Source organism: Vombatus ursinus, unplaced genomic scaffold (genome assembly GCF_900497805.2).
Source record: "Vombatus ursinus unplaced genomic scaffold, bare-nosed wombat genome assembly UNPS02014784.1, whole genome shotgun sequence".
Lineage (NCBI taxonomy): Eukaryota > Metazoa > Chordata > Mammalia > Diprotodontia > Vombatidae > Vombatus > Vombatus ursinus.
In genome coordinates, this window is record NW_020954562.1 from 22,874,872 (window position 1) to 22,891,672 (window position 16,801).

General features: G+C 34.5%; 1 pseudogene; it reads right to left on the reverse strand.

Annotated features, from left to right (window-relative positions):
* Positions 1-255: 255 nt before the first annotated feature.
* LOC114046510 overlaps positions 256-16,801 on the reverse strand; it is a 60,183-nt pseudogene continuing 43,637 nt past the window's right edge.

Consider the following 16,801-nt stretch of genomic DNA (forward strand, 5'->3'; position numbering starts at 1 on the left):
TTTTGCACTTTTGTTTATAGTGTAATAATTGGGATGTCTTCTCCTTTATCCTTCTCTGTTTAGTGAATCTGTCACATCTTTCAAGGAAAGTTCTTGTTGTTAGTCATGTCTGACTCTTAGTGATCCTGTGGACCATAGCACACTAATAGTGTTCATAGAGTATTACTTGGCAAAGATCCTAAGATGGTTTGCCATTTCCTATTCCATTTTTTAAAATAATTTCCAAAATAATTTTTATTTTCAGGATTCTGTACTTCAGTTCTCCTTATTCTGTATAGTCTTGGTACCCTGGAGTCATCTAGTATGATGGGCAGCTATGAGATTGACCTTTTGCTGGGGCATCTCTTTGAATGGTAGATAGTTTTCTAATATGCTGGTGATTACCTCCTCTGAAGGGATGCTCCACAGGATTCATGGCAACAACCCATTCTTGGCCTTATTTCTCTTGGCCCGGTATTTGTGATAAGTACAATCTGCCTTAAGGATGGGTTTATCGATATGACCTTGTCCAGTAACGACATCAACTACAACTCTGTTTGCAGAGGAGATCACTTGCTTAGAGCCTAAAAGTAGCTTCACCAGTGTTTTCTTGGTTTCAGGATTGTGTGAAATCACTGTGGAATGGTTTCCAGATGCACAGGCAAGCTTACCCTGGTCCCCAGGCCTTTCTTCAACACAGCACACTATGGTCCTTTCAGGCATAGTGCCAACTGGGAGGACATTGCCAATGTTGAGCTGAGCTTTCTTACCACAGTATGCAAATTAGCCAGTATGGATACATTCAGCAACAATAAACAACTCTGGCATCTTTTTAAATTGGTAAGGATATTTGAAGCTACTTTTGTAAGAAGATCCCTTCAACCTGGATCATGGATTATTTCCTTTACAATACCCTTAATGTAATTATACCTCTTGGTGAAGTCGACAGCCCAGAGTTTGGCGACCCCTTTCCTGCACTTCACATGAGTTTGGAAGATGGAGCCCACACCCTTCCTCTGACCACAGATCACTCAGCGTATCTTAAGTGGTCTGGCTCTGCACTTGCTAGAAAGAGGCTTCTCCAATGTTTTAAGACAAACAGAAGTTAAATGACTTGTCCAGGATTACACAACTGGTAAGCTTCTGAGACCAGACTTGAATTCAGGTCTTCCTGACCCCAGGCCCAGCACTCGAGCCACCTAGCTTCTTCCTTCAAAGATAAAGTGAAAAACTGTCTTCTCCATGAATCCTTCTGTAATTCCCTCTACTCCCATAAGAGGTTTCTATTTAATTTGACTTGATAGCTCATATTCTATTATATTCTATCTTATATTTAGCTGTGCTTGTTCTGTCTCTACCACCTGACCTATAGATACATTGAAGATTCAGGCCACATTTCATTTATCTTTTTTTTTAATCTCCTACAATTACTGATAGAGTATTCTACATAGAATAAGTGATTGGCAAGTGCTTATTGAATAAAGAAGTGAAGGAAGGTCTGGTGGCAGCAAATTTTCCAATTAGGGTAGGTAAACCTCAAATATATAAATTTAATTTTAGATTATATCTATACGTAGAAAATTAGCAAATTGACTTGTTCAAACATCTGATAAGAACCTTCTCAAATAGTTTATCTGTATTTTTAAACTTTCTGGTGAATTGTAATAGCCTTATAGAAGAAAATGCCTTGGAATACTTGAGATAACCCAAGTACATGGGCATACTAAATTCTTGGAGTTTAGAGTTGTTGGAGATCTCAGACATGCTCTATTCCATCCTCTTTATTTGACAGATAGTCAAACAGAGTTCCTTTGATGGGAAGTGACTTGTTTTAGATTCCAGAATTTGTCTTTGGGAGCATCTGTCCTACTTAAGTGTGAAAACATACATATCAGTCTAGAGGAGGCACTTGGCAAATACTTACTAAAATGAATTAGAGGGAATATTAGCTAATAGAAAGGAATTGAGAAGAAATGAAAATATTATTCTAATGTTAGTTGCTATTGGCAATATTAATAACTTGTTTCTGTAGCTCTTTTATTAATCAATTAATAAGTATTTATTAAGTGCTTACTTTGTGCCAGGCACTGGGCTATGTGCTGGGGAAGCAAGTACAAAGAAAGAAAAGAAAATCTCTACTTGTAACAAGCTTACATTCTGAGTGAGACAACAAGTATATATAAATCTATACAAAGCATAAATATAAATTTAATACATACAAATATGTACAAAGTAGTTAAATACCAGGTAATTAGGGAAGAGAGAGCACCTGCAGTTGGTATGATCAGGGAAGATTTCATGCAGAGTTGCATCTTAAAGGAAGTGAAGATTCTGGTAGGCAAAGTAAAGAGATTTGTGGAAGACATAGAGGATGGCTAGTTTAAATGCATGTGATGAGATATGACATTTCATGAGTGAAGAACAGAGACAAACCCAATGGAGAATAAAAGGTTTTAAAAACTGAATATAGGAATATACATGCTATCCTAGAAGAAAGAGGAAGTGACTGGATGTGGTTTAATAAGGGGAATCCCATGGTCAGATCTGTGCTCAAAGAAAGCTGTGTTGATAGCAGTATATAGGAGGGGCTGGAATTATGAGAGACATGAGGCAGAGAGACCAATTGGGATGCTGCTACAAAATTCTTGGCAAAAGATGGCAGTTACATGAATGAAGAAAAAGGAGTTAGACATGAGAGACATGAAAGCAGAAATGACAAGATTTGGCAAATCTTTGAACATGTGGAGTAACAGAGAGTGAGGAATCCATGATAATACTCATAGCTAGGAAACTGCAAGACTGAAAGGACAGTAGTGCCTTTGACAGAATTCAAGGAATCTAGAAGAGTTTTCCTGGCTCTGAGCCCAGTTCTCCAAACACTATTCACATTCCATTCTTACATATATGTATACATATGCATATACATGTATATAGTACATTGTACACCTATACAAACATATATTTGCACACACATATATGTATGCATACATGGCAACATGTACAATAAATATACTTATACATATATATACATACTTACACATATGCATACATGTACATGCATTCCCATCCATTTTCATATCTACATACACATACACATCTATTCCCACATCTTTGTTTATATATATGTATATAATATATATATATACATGCAAATAAATATATATGTACATATAAATGTGGATGAATGTGTATAAATGTATGTCAATGTTTACAGGCACATATTTACATTTATAATAATTTTACAGATGAGCAAATTAAGGCCCAGGGAGTTTAAGTGATTTTCCCAGGTTCACCCAGCTAATAAATATCAAGGGTCGGATTTGAGCCCATGTTATTTGATTCAAAATCCACTAATCTTTCCACTGGGTTATGGGGATTACACACACACACACACACACATATACACTCACCCCTCCCACCCCATACCTACTATACATATACAAAGCTCCACAGATGCAGATGAGCAATTTGTCTCTTTCTTATCATCCTAAATAGTTACCTTGGACATCAGAATTTAAGTGTCTTGCCCATAGTCACATAAGTCTAAGAAGCAAAACTTAATCCAAAGTCATTCTGATTTTAAAGCCATCTCATTATTCACTATATTATGATATTTTTCTGTTTGCTTATTTCTGGTTTGTGTGAGATTGATAAAAATCATAGACCATAAAAAGAAGGGATGTTACAATCTGAATTGGTAAAAGAAACATTGATATAAATGAAATTATACGTAATTGAAGAGTTGAAGTAGAGATCAAGATGTAGCAATTTGAAACAAAATCAGAATTTTCCTCTACAATTTTCATCATTTGGGTGATTAAATAAAGTGCAATGAATTATATATTATTTATATTGACTAGTTTTTTTTAAAAATTCTCTTATAATTCCTAGTACATTTTTCACTGCAAAGTTATTGATGCTCACTTGTCAACGACTCAGTATTGTCAGAAACTTAACAAGCAGTATAGCTCTCCTAAAAGGTTTTATTTGATTTTTCACTTCTTTATTCCATGATCCAGATCTACCACATCAGAATTTGGCAATCTATGGAATGCATGTTAAAAATAGTGAGCAGGCAAATTTCTGCCACTGCATCCCAGTCTTTGCTACTGGGTACAAGGTCACATCCAATCTCCTGCCACCACCCTCTCTCCAAAGGTACAGAGTTTTGGTATGTCATTTTTAAAAGGTCACCAGTGCTCTAAGTTATAGGGGAGAAGATTTAATAGCCATTGTAAAAATCCTAAATATAACTGACAATAGCTAATTTATATGGAGACCATCATTCGACATTCATTTGGAAAGTTGTGGAGAGATGGGAATAGAATTTTCTGGAGACTATAGAGTTTGAAATTTAGGGGCCAAACAGATTACATAAGTACAAGCTAGATAGAGATGGAATTTCCTATTTATTTATTTATAGTTTTCAACATGGACTTGCACAGGATTCTGAGTTCCAAATTTTCTCCCCATCTGTCCCCTCCTCCCCAACCCATGACAATGTGCATTCTGATTATTCTTCTGCCAATCTGCCCTCCCTTCTGTTACCCCCTCACCCTTCTGTTTCCCCTTCCCTTTCTATTTTCTTGTAAGGTAAGATAGATTTCTATGCCCCAATACCTGTGTATCTTATTTCTCAGTTGCATGTAAAACAATAACATTTGTTTTTTAAAACTTTGAGTTCCAAATTCTCTACCTTCCTGCCTCCCCACACATTGTCATTGAGATGGCAGGCAATTTGATATAGTTTATACATGTGCAGTCATGCAAAGCACTTCCATAATAGTCATGTTGTGAAAGACTAAATGTATTTCCCTCCATCCTATCCTGCACCCTGTTTTTTTCTATTTATTCTATTCTCTCCTTTGATCCTGTCTCTCTTCAAAAGTGTTTGATTCTGATTGCCCCCTCCCCCAATCTGCCCTCCCTTCTGTCACTCTCCACTCTCTTATCTCCTCCCCCATTACTTTCCTATAGGGTAAGACAGATTTCCATATCCAATTGAGTGTGTTTGTTATTCCCTCCTTAAGCCAAATCTGATGAGAGTAAGGTTTATTCATTCTCTCTCACTTCCTCCTCTTCCCCTCCACTATAAAAGCTTTTTCTTGTCTTTTTTATGTGAGGTAATTTACCCCATTCTACCTCTCCTTTTCTCTTTCTCCCAGTACATTCCTTTCTCAATCCTTAATTTTATTTTTTAGATATCATCCCTTCATATTCAGCGCACCCTGTGCCTCTGTCTATATATATTCCCTGCAACTGTGTGATAATGAGAAAGGTCTCATGAGTTACAAAAATCATCTCTCCATGTAGGAATGTAAACAGTTCCACTTTAACAAGTCCTTTATGATTTTTCTTTCCTGTTTACTTTTTCATACTCCTCTTAAGTCTTGTATTTGAAAGTCAATATTCTATTTATCTCTGACTTAAGTATTCTTTAAATTCTCTACATCGTTGAATGTCAATTCCCCCCCTCATTAATTACTCTCAGTTTTGCTAGTAGGTGATTATTGTTTTTAATCCTAGCTCCTTTGCTAGATCTTGTGTTATCCTGATTGTGTTTCCACAATACTTGAATTATTTCTTTCTGGCTCCTTGCTAGATCTGGGAACTCTGGAATTTGACTATAATATTCCTGGAAGTTTTCCTTTTGAGACCTATTTTAGGAGGAGGTCAGTGGATTCTTTAAATTTTTATTTTACCCTCTGGTTCTAGAATATCAGGGCAGTTTTCCTTGATAATTTCTTGAAAGATAATGTCTAGGCTCGTATTTTGATCATGGCTTTCAGATAGTCCAACAATTTTAAAATTCTCTCTCCTGAATCTATTTTCTAGGTCAGTTGTTTTTCCAATGAGGTATTTCACATTGTCTTTTATTTTTTTTTCATTCTTTTGGTTTTGTTTTATAATTTATTGATTTCTCATAGAGTCATTAGCTTACATTTGCTCCATTCTGAAACCAGCCAGACTCTGATGCTTTTAGGGACACTTTGACCATAATTTGACTTTGCTCTAGATACTGTTTCTCCTTTTCCTTGATACTACAGGAGCCTGTCCATCAGAACTCATCTTTCCTAGCCAATATTGGTCAACTTATCATACAGAATGCAATCTAATACCATCCACTGATGTTACCCCAAGGACAGGACTCTGTCAGGGATAGGACTCTGTCTTCTCCAGCTCATTTTCAAATGAGCAGCTAACTCAGACAGGGTTAAGTGATTTTCCCAGGGTCATACAGCTGAGGACAGATTTGAACTCAGGAAAATGACTCTTCCTGACTCCAGGCCTGGCATTCTATGCACTTATCCACCTAGCCACCCTGCCCTGACAAAACTAGAGCTATCTAAACCAAATATAATCTTTTTTCATTAAATCAATATTGCTTATATTTGGTTATGTTAATCATATGTAAATTGTGTTCTGTGTGGTAATCTGTTTGTCCACTGACATGCACTGTAAAATTGGGGCTTCTGCCTTCCTCATCTTATGCTTGTTCCTGAGATTAAATTGAAAATATCAGGGAAGAAAAAAAAAGATTTGGTATTCTACAATATTTGGCCAAATGTTAGGTACCATGTAATTCCAAATCCTATCAAAGATTCATTCTAGAGAGCTACCGTCATGGTGGGATGTAAACATCATTGGACTGAGAATCAGGACACAACTCTATTCCAAGTATTCTATTACACCACGATAAGTATCTGAACAAATAGCCATGTCCATGTAACTCAACTTTGAAATATAAATTGCTGATCTGAATTTGTGTGGTTAAGTTCACATTGGTGTATTACCCACATTGATGAAATACCAGGCAGCTATTTCCTCATTTATAAAGTGAAGGTTTTGAATCAATTGCTTTGTAAAGTTCCCATTAGACTTAAAATAATATCATATGTAAAATACTTTACAAATATTCAGGTGTAGAATTTTAACATTTTATAAAAATCATGATGGGTATTTATTAAAATTCTGTTATTGTGCTATTTTTTATTTGTATTTTTTATTTTAAACTTAAATACAAAATAAAAAGGAAAAAAGAAACAAACTTAAATGCTAAAACTAAAATAATACAAAATAAGAAAAGAAAAAAAAGCACTGCTATGTTAAAAACATAATGTGAGAGAGGATTCAAAATGTACAGCAATAAATTTCCATTTCAAGAAAGTCTATATAATAAATACTACATCTTTTCTTTGCTTCCTTGTAAGTTTTCTTTTGTTCTCTGTTGTGCACTTTTTACTTCCCCCCCCAGGCTATAATTAAGTATGAATACACACTTTTTTTTTTTTTTTAGGCAATTGGAATTAAGTGACTTGCCCAGGATCACACAGCTAGTAAGTGTCAAGCGTTTGGTCTGAGGCCAGATTTGAACTAAGTTACTCCTGACTTCAGGGCCGGTGCTCTATCCACTACTCCACCTAGCTGCCCTGATACACACTTATGTACACATACACATGTGTACATAAATATACACACACATATATATATACACATATACAGACATATATGATTAAATATATACATAAACACACATAAACCCATACATATATACACTTACATGTACATATACTTAGAAATTGATAATCATAGTCATATATAGACATATACATTCTTACACATCTATTTAAGACTGTACTATATTTATTTATCCTCTGTTCCTCTGAGGGTGGATAACCTTTTCCTTCATAAGTCTGAGTCTTTCCATATTTTTTTCAAGTCCACCAACTCATCATTTCCTACTCCAGAACAATATTCCCACCTTATAGTGTCCAGTTGTTTTAAATAGTCCAAAACAATTGATAAATATGGCTAACACATAGTGTAGTTTCCCTATTTTTCTCTTTTGATTAAATCTCTTTTAGCCTTAACTTTGAACAAAGTCATGATTACCACCCTTGCTCCTTTTTCTCTAACAAATTCAACTTCTGATCTTTATTTTATGTTTGTGCATGTCTCTTATTTCCTATCCCTCCTGACTCTTCTACTTTACTTCTATCCACTACCTTGCCCTCCTATTACTTAACCTACCCCCAGCCCCCAAGGGTCCCTCCCTTGTCTTCTCTTTCCCATTAATCTAAACACTCTTCTATACACCCCTTTTAATCTATTATCTCACCCTCTCTTCTAATGATCCCTCCCTTATCCTCTCCCTTTCCTCTTAGAGTTTTATTTCTTTCTGAATTAAGAAGATTTTAATACATATATATGTATATATGTATGTGTGTATGTATATGTATACGTATATGTATATGTATATGTATATGTGTATGTATTGTTCCCTCTAGAACCCATTTCTAGTGAAAATAGGTTTCCAGAACTACCAGCCCTCCTCCCAAATCTAATTCCTCTGTGTAGGTTCATCCTCTTGCACCTAATTTGTATAAGATAATCACTTATTTTAGCTGTTCTTAAATTATTTTACTTTTTAAAATCATGTCATACTAAGGTCTACCTCAATCTTTCTTAATGATCTACCCAATTATTAATAACAATCTTAGACATACATTTTATACATATAAAAGGTAAACAGTCTGTCCTTATTGAGTCCCTCATAATTAGTCTTTGGTATATAACTTATTTTTCTCTTGGTTCTTGTATGTCAAATCTTCTGTTAAGTTCAGTTTGTTTTGACAAAATTTTAAACAAAATCCTGACAATTCACTAAATGTCTTTTTTTTTCCATTCAGGATTATACTTAGCTTTGCTGGGTATGATATTTCCAGCTGGAACCCCAATTCTTTTGTTCTTCAATATATAATATTTTAAGACTTGCAGTCTTAGTGTCACTGCTGCTAGGTCTTGTGTAATTCTAATTGTGGCACTAGCATATTTAAATTATTTTTTTTCTTGTAGCTCATAATATTTCATCCTTGAGCTGGGGTTTTTGGAGCTTGACTATAATATTCTTGTGAGTTTTCCTCATAGGATCTCTTTCAAGTGGTGAACAATGGATTTTTTTTTATTATTTCTACTTCTGCTTCTTGTTCTAATGCTTCAGGAAAATTTTCTTTAATTATTTCTTGTATCATTGTATAAAAATTCTTTTTTTATCATAGCTTTCAGGTAGTCTGATTACTTTCATGTTTTCTCTTCTTGATCTGTTCTCCAGATCAATTGTGTTTCTTAAGAGATATTTCACTCTCTTCTATTTTTTCATTCTTTATATTTTATTTTATTATTTCTTTATTTCTTATAACTTTGTTAGTATCTCCTTGCCCAATTCTGATTTTCAAGGAATCATTTTCTTCCTTAAGATTCTGGATCTCCTTTTCTAATGGTTTACTGTTTTCATAATCTTCATATTTTTCTTGGATTGCTCTTATTTTTTAAATTTTTTTTCTAAATCTCTTATTTGATTTTTAAAGTCTTTTTTAAAAGTTTTTCTATGAACTCTTTTAGGGAAGATGAGCATATTGTGTTACTTTTTGGGTTTCTTTGCTTCAGTATCCTCCTCTGAAGATGAACCCCAGTCTTCTCTATTCCCATAGTAATTTTTTTTTAATTTGTAGCAGCTTAGTTTTTGTAATCCCCTCTAGCCCTAGGATATGAGGGATGGTGCCTCTGGTCTCAGATCCTCCTTCAGTTCTCCCGTCTGACCTGTAACCAAAACCAAAACCTCTAGCTTCTTGTAAGTGCCCACAGCCAATTGCTTCTGCACCCACCAGGCATGTGTGGGTTCTTTCTTGCTCCTACTGCATCTCCACAGCATAGCTGGGTCTGGAATTCCTTGTCAGCAGAGGTTCCCTTAATCTTCTTGGTCTCAGACCCCCAACTCCCCTCACTGTCCCATGGGTAAAAGTTTCTGTGGCTAGGCCTGAGGCAGCCTCCCAACCCTGCTAACCCTGGGGCTTACCACTTGTTTAAGTGGAACTATCCTGGATATATTTATTCTTCACAGGGACCAAACTTCATCCTGAGATTTTTCTTCACATCTCTTATTGTTGCAGGAGGACCACTGTTCTGCCCCTACTCTATTTTTTTTTTTTACTGCTCTATATTTGGCCTGAGGTGCTATTATTATCTTATTTGTCCAGGAAATCTGGAGAGCTTCAATTTTCTGACCTACTCTGCCATCCTCCCAGAATCTTCTATTCTACTATTTTAAGCTAACTCTATAAGGTGCCAATCCAGGGCTTACATATGATTTTTGATACTTCAGTGGATCACTTTCATTAATGAAGATATATCACAGTCTATCAATAGCTCAGTCTGTGAAGTTTTTGCCCATGTTCTCTCATAATTTCATCATAAATAATGTATTCAAGAAACCCCAAGGTTTTCCTTGAGGAATTTTCTGAAAGTACATGTGAGACATTAGGATTGTCCATTTATTATCCTTATATCTGTGTACTTGACTGGTAAACTTTTCTATCTTTTTTTTTCCATTTTGAAGGATAGATTTCCTGGATAAAGTCACTTAATGAAACCTATGCAATAAAAATAACTATTTCTAATGTTGGGGTCTACTTACACCTATGATATATCTTTCTATTGCCCTTTAACTTACCTGTATTTTTTATTTTTCTGAGAGTATGGCATTTCATGATTTATAACAGTATAACATCACATTCAGATCATTGTTTTTAAACTATGGATTCTTTTAAAAACTTCTTATCATGTGTAATGCTGCCCAACTCCTCAAATTCAGTAGATCCTGCTCTCTTTCTCCTATTCAATGAGACCTAGTTCTTTTATTGCAACATATTAGAAAAAGATACTGATGAACTAACAGGATGAAAGAACTTTCCCACCAAGTACATGCATGGAAAAGAATAATTTTTTTCATACATTTTGTTTTTGGTGTGTGGATTATTAAGCTAATTCATTGTGAACAACTGTGAACATTAGTGGGGAAGTTCCTGGTTATTTTGAGGTTTGATAAAGGCAACATCATGGCATATGCCAAATAAATAAATAAAAAGACCTTCTAAAAAACCTTCAAATCTATAGAGAATCCAACTTCCATTTATGCTGTACAAAGGATCTTTTATAAGATTAGCAAAATTTTTTGGCAAGTATATATCTCACTTATTTTATGCCTAATTTGATATTGATCATGAAAAGATAATTGGACAAAAATATCTTTGTGGTTGCATTTTTCGCAATTTTAATGTGGGGATGACAGATACTTTATTGGAAGAATATATTTAATTGTGGCTTTTGCTCTTGAATAAATTAAAAAATAAAAATAAATTAATGTTAATTGGTCTTATATTCTCTACAACAGTGGTGTCAAACCCATATGGCCAGTAAACCATATGTAAGGATCTCTGTGGGAGATCACATTAGAAAATCACATATTAACATTATTTATGTTCTATTGTATTTTTATTAATTTTGTAAATACTTCACAATTTAATTTTAAGCTGCACAGTCAGTTGTAACTATGAAGACATGTTCCTTTGTAAAGAATCATCTGCAAAAGTTTGACTCATATTTTTATCAAGACTCTCATAAAAAAATATTAGAGATAAGAGAGAATACATCTAGGTATGAAGATGTTGATTCCTTATTTGCTTCCTTTTTATCCTTAACAGTCATATGCTTTATTTTCCCCATCATTTTAGTATCTGCTTCTGCTCAAGATAATATGAATATTGACTTCTTGATATTTTCCAAATTGTCTTGCCTGTGATATTGATTTCATAGTAGCAAACTGGTTTAGCGTTAGATGTTCCACTCAACTTTATGCTGTTAAATGCCAGTTTTACTTCTTCATTTAAAAACCTAAGGACTGGGAGTTATAACTGTCTTATTTTTTCTCAGAATTTTATCATCTATGATCTTTTCTGATTATTCATTGTGTTCCCTTCTGTAATTTATGTTGTGATTCAACCCCTCAATACTCTTAACATTTAATTACTTTCAGGATAGAAACATATTTGTATAGACATGCGCTTAGCTGGTCCAGCTGTTCTTCTCATCTTTATCTTCCTCGGTGCCATTCTTACTTCCTTATATGACATGTCTGGGACTGGGAGGGTAGAATCCAAATGTAGTACTTCCAATGTTTGTGATTGAGAAATCATTATAAAAATGCTAGCAAATCTGTTCATGGGCTGCTCAGTTGAATTTCTTACTCAGCTTTATAAGAACTTAGTTTCCCTTACATTGCTTTTTACTATATTGTAGGATAATACTATCCTTAACCTCTGTCATTTCCTTCAGGATGTTTTTCTAATGGTCTTGTATATTGCCTTTTAAAGCTTTATGTCTCCACCCTGCAAAGAAGAAAAATGCTCAAAGTATAGCTACCTTGGGGTTCATTTAGCTTTCTCAATGTAGTGAAAAATTTACATCTGATTCAGTTTCTTTTAGAAATTTAATTAGTGTCATTTTCTTCACTGATATCTATTTCCCATTTATCAACATTAACAGTTACACAAAATCATATCTGTTGAGAGGCACTTGCATAACCTGCCTCACCAAGTTGTGGTATTGGTTCTATGAAGACCTTGTCACACAATATAAATATAAGGGCAAATCAAGTCAGCAAGCATTTATTAAGCACTTATTATGTGCCAGACACTATGCTAAGTACTAAGAATACAAAGAAAGTTCTCCCTTTATCTCCCTAAAATAGAAGCCTTTGCTCTTAAGACACTGCCAGTCTGGTGGAGGAGATAATGTTCAAACAATTATGTATAAAAACTTGACAAAGTGTAAGTATTCTCAAAGAGAAGATACTAAGATTGAAGAGACTTGTGAAAGGCTTCTTGGAGAAGGTGAGGCTTTAGATGAGATTCAAGAAGCCAGAGAAGCCAGGATGCAGGGAGGAGAAGGGAAAGAATTCCAGGCCAGCAGGATAATAAAAGAAAATGACCTAAGTCAGGAGATGGGGGGTATGTATCTGGAATTATAAGGAAACTAGTATCACTAGCTCACAGAGTACATGTGTGTGTTTGTGTGTGGGGAGGGTGTAAGGTGTAAGAAGATTGAAAATTCAGGAAAGGGGTAGATTGTGGGGAGCTTTAAAAGAAAATAAAAGTTGAGAATTCTCAATCCCAGGTTGGGACAGGTTGGACATGAGATAGGGTGATACAGGTTAAGCAAGAACATGTAAGTAGGAGTTATTCTGTGACTGCTTTCAGTTAGTTTAATTAGGGACTGGTTGAATAACTACATCCTTAGGATCTTTAGTAATGAGTTGATGTTCCTTTGGAGAGAAGTCTCTTATAGGATACCCCAAGACACCACTTTCCCACAGTCATTATGAAAACAGAGGCTTCTACACAAAGCAGAGTTCTGTTCCATAATTTGCTTTGTTTTTGTAGGTAACCATGATCCAAAGATTGATCACATTGTGCACAAACAAGTGTTGTTAAACCCCAGCATACTTCCTTCAATTTGGTCTTGTTGGGACCATATTCAAAGCCTTTCTAGCATAGGAGAATCTCTCAGAGTTCAAATTCTCCTGAAATAAACTTTGAATGATCAGAGTCACCTCTTCACCACAATAAAGTATAAGAGTATAGTATTATACCTTGGGAAAAGTGATGCCATTGGTAGAGAAAAGTTTCTGATTCACAATTTTGAGAATAATTAGAATATATCTCAAGCTCTCTATCTATTTCATAAATTTAATTACAGCAAATAATTATATTTATTTAACTAATAATGAGTAATATCTATAGATTCAATATAGATTCAACAACAATTTTATGTGATATTTCAATCTTTTTATTTGCTCAATGATGATTCTACTAACAATAAATTAAATTTGGCTTATTTCATCTCAGATGTGTCCTTTGTGTAAATTAGGAAATTTGAAACCATAGAAAAATTGACTTTCAAGAAGGTCCATTTGGAAGAACAATATTTGGAGCCAGAGGGTCTGAGTTCAAATCTTTCCTCTGGCATTTACTGCCTTTGACCTCTGAAAAGTCATTTCACCACTCTGGACCTTAGTTTCTCCATCTATAAAATGAAAATTTGGACTCAGTAGCACCTCTTTTTCTAGATATAAATCCTATGATCCTATTCTGTTTTCTTGTCTTTGTATGGTACTAAATGACTATGTTTCAGACAGGGAAGTCATCATGTCAGATAAGTACAAAGTCTAGCAGGTTATACTAAGAGGAAAAGGCTTCAAATATGGATCTATACTGGACTATATTCTCTGTTCTGTTCTGTCCTGTCTTTTATGATCAAGAGCCAATATCTAATGAAGTACAAAAAATAATAACTCCCTTCAAAGTTTATGAAATGCTTCCCTCCCTCCACAAGTTAGACAGTGCAAGTATTTTTATCTCAATGAAAAAAAATGAACTTAAGGCTTAAGAGAGGTTTGATAACTTGCCTAAAGTCACACAACTAGAGAATGTCAGAACCATGATACAGAACAAGTCTCCTGACTTTAAGCACAATACTCTTTCCAATATGCCATACTGTCTCTTGATAAATAAATCATCTAGATATTTACTGCATGTTTACACAATCCTAGACATTTAGGTATTTATAGTGATTCCCCCCCCCCCAGTATTTCTCAAATATTTGGAATCAGAAACAGCATAAACAGACTCATCACAATGTTAAGATTCCAATACCAACTTAGAAAAGGCATGCCATAAACATTATCAATTAGTTGGGGATAACACACAAGCTATAAATCCAGAGATAAACTTTATATTACACCCTAGGTGCTTACATTTCACTGTAGAAGTTTTCATGACTAGCTGAGACAAGCCCTTTCCATACTTGGTTGTACCAAAATGACCTAAACCTGAATATTCTCAAGAACTTTCCCAAGTTGTCAGTGATTCCAGAGAATGGAATGTGAATGGCAGATTCCATGTCAATGGTTCAGTATCTAAACATGGCTTCTTCTGTATTTAAAACTCTTTCTGCCTGACAATGAACAAGGCAGATACTCTCCCAGCAACTGTCAGTATACTGAACCACTGCCTTACTGAAAAATACTTGGGAAACAGTTGTTAGAAGTTAGAACAACTTTCAGTGAAAGAAACTTATAAGCCTAGAGTTCAGATTAGGTTTCCCCTGTTCTAAGTATTATTTGCCTAAGACAAATTTCTATTAAAGTAGGGATCTTTCATACCTGTTTTAGAACAAAATTGAATTTTATAATTGTGTTTCCCCCAAAACTCAACAGAAATCCTACTCTGATGCCCCTTTGGTGTCCTTGAAGAGCTATGCCAGTGAGACACAACTTCCAGCAGATTTTACCAAGGTCTCAGTGTGCTTTCATGGAAAGATAACATTTCTATCATAAAGGGTCATCCTAATTAAGCTTGGGGATGCTCTTTTACAGAAGGATCTTTATCAAGGGAAGGCATATTTTGACTCTAGCAACTCATGAAGAATGTCCATTAAGACAAGAAACTAATACAATTTATTATAGTACACACACATATGTGAAAATAGGATACTTGGAGTGTAGGCCAAGCAATTGTTCCCAGTCTTTTACTATCTAGAATTACTCCATTAGAGTTGCTTCAAAGATTTCAAAGAAATCTTATTCTATGTTCTGATTCTTTTTATTTTCCAATAAATTTCAGAAGACTTTGGCAGATTTGGAGATCTTGGATGAATTAAACAGACAACCAACTTCTTATCCATTGTACTTTAATCCTACCTCTGAAAGGGATCATAAGGGTAAAATATCTTCATCTATAGATGAAGAGGGGGGTCTCATTATATAGATGAAGAAACTGAGTCACAAGGAAGTAAAGTGATTTGCCCAGGGTCACAGAGCTTTTAAGTATATGAGGCAAGATTCAAACCTATATTTTCCTTAACATTACACTAATTCCATCTAAACCATATATTTTTTGATAATAGATATGATTATCTAAATTTGGCATGTAAAACTCAAGAGGACAGAGAGCTTAGACAAATGTACATATATATTAAAAATATAGCAGGTTCTCTGAATCAGATTCATGCTAGCTAGATTTTGGCAGGGAAATAGAGGAGAAAAGTACCTTTACATCAAAACCATAAGCATATGCCTAAATATATTAACTAACTAGGTAAGGCATAGAAAGTAGAGTTCAAATTGAAAGCAATAAATAAGTTTAATGTTGACCAGAAGCTTTGCCTAATAATCAGATAATATTATTTGCCAATTTGAGGGAAATGATTTGTCCTATATGCTTCTGGGTCATGATTCTGGGTTTCAAACAAATAGTCTGTAGAGCTGATGAAAACTCCCATCTCCACTAATTTTAAAAATCTGTTTGGTTGTTTAAAAAAAAAAGAAAAGAAAAAATTTAAAGTTAAAATCTTGTTGCCCAGTCAAAAGACTCATGAAATGAATTTTGAGATATATTCTACGAAGACTTAAGAGGAGATAAGGAATATTAAATTGACCATGTCAGCATCTAAATATTCCATTACAGGTGAATCTGAAGGAGCAAGTCATTGCTCAACTATTACATGTTGTCAGCCAAACTTTCCTTCTCATTACTATATGGTTCTCTGTTCACAGAACATTGCATTCATGTGAACACTGAAATCATATGAATTAAAAATAATTTATTTCTTTAAAGACTATAAACTTTTAGGGTTAAAATCTGTTGCCAATGAATCATGTTTGAGTTATCCTAGTCATTAGCAGAGCAATGGACATTAATAAATTTCCCACCTGCAAGAAATGTATACTTTTCTTTTGGTCAAAGAATGAGAAAGCTGTTAACTAGAGATTCTGCCACAAATATGGTCAATTGGGCTTAAAAGGGGGCAATTATAATACTGGGATTATTGCTTCACTACATCTATATTATTTTTTTCTCCTCCCAGCCATTAGACAAGAGAAGTAGAGAATACTGATAAATAATAACAGAAAATCATGTCAGAAGAG